At 37.6% G+C, this 904-nt stretch overlaps 1 protein-coding gene across 4 annotated transcripts in view; it reads left to right on the top strand.

The window, feature by feature from the left end:
- Window positions 1–904, top strand: part of LOC107632432 (small ubiquitin-related modifier 1-like) — a 4,153-nt gene that overhangs the window by 1,502 nt on the left and 1,747 nt on the right. The window contains exon 1 of one of the 4 annotated variants that reach the window (XM_021117660.1): window positions 131–490. The exons of 1 other annotated variant lie outside the window; for it this stretch is intronic. The gene's annotated coding sequence lies outside the window, so the exon portion shown is untranslated. Of the gene's footprint in view, window positions 1–130; window positions 491–515; window positions 828–904 lie in introns of those variants that run through there. 2 more of the 4 variants (XM_021117663.1, XM_021117662.1) reach the window with 2 other exon arrangements.

Below are 904 nucleotides of genomic sequence, written 5' to 3' on the forward strand. Positions count from 1 at the left end.
CAGTTTATCCACACCAATGAAACACATAATATTTTTTTATTAAAAAATTTTTATCTTCTTTTCCGTCTTTTATGTGAAAAAAAAAATTATAAAAATCAAATAAAAAATATACGAATCCGAATAAACACGTATCTGTATGTGAGTGGGTTTTACTTCCCATCAGTCTATCAAACTGAATTGATTCTCCTTCTGCTGCTGCATATCCCGTGACGTTAGCAATATACTGATAGTAGTTCGTTTCAACTTTGAATTATCGAGTTGCATAGTTCCTTTACATTTGAACTTTCATCTGTTGAAAAAGTAAGCTCGGTGGAAAAAGCGTGATGTGCATGTGCAAACTGATTATACAAAATTTTCCAGATATATCTATACAGGTTTCAAGACACTCTCACTCCTGTTTTGGAAATTTAACAACTGGCTTCAACAAAAATCGTACAAAGAGAACCACTACAGTCCTTTCAACACAGAGCTAGGGATCGGACATCGCAAGGTGCATGCAAACTTCACACCTTTGAACTTCTGTATTTCCAATTTTTTTTTTCTTCTCTTCATCATTCTCACTCTTCGATCTCTCCAAAAATCTCATTCTCCTCTCCTCCTTCTGTTATTCAAAGGAGTTTTGCTTTGGATTTTTTCCCCCTTTTCCCCGTGAGGGTTTTTGTGTTACGGAGAGAGAGCGAGAGAGAGAGAGAGAATGATGATGATTTCGATTTCGAGAGGCTTGTTCGGGTGGTGACCCGCCGCACGTACAACCGCTCACGCCGGTGTCGGAGCCGTAGGAGTCACCATCGTCGTACCTTGACGGCTTGACCCTTTAGTATGGTTTGGTAGAGTATTAATTTTTTTTAAATAAAAAAAGGTATTTTAAATTTGTTTAAGAAAGAAGAAGCTGGCCCAATGAGTA

The sequence above is a fragment of the Arachis ipaensis genome, chromosome B03, assembly GCF_000816755.2.
Source record: "Arachis ipaensis cultivar K30076 chromosome B03, Araip1.1, whole genome shotgun sequence".
Lineage (NCBI taxonomy): Eukaryota > Viridiplantae > Streptophyta > Magnoliopsida > Fabales > Fabaceae > Arachis > Arachis ipaensis.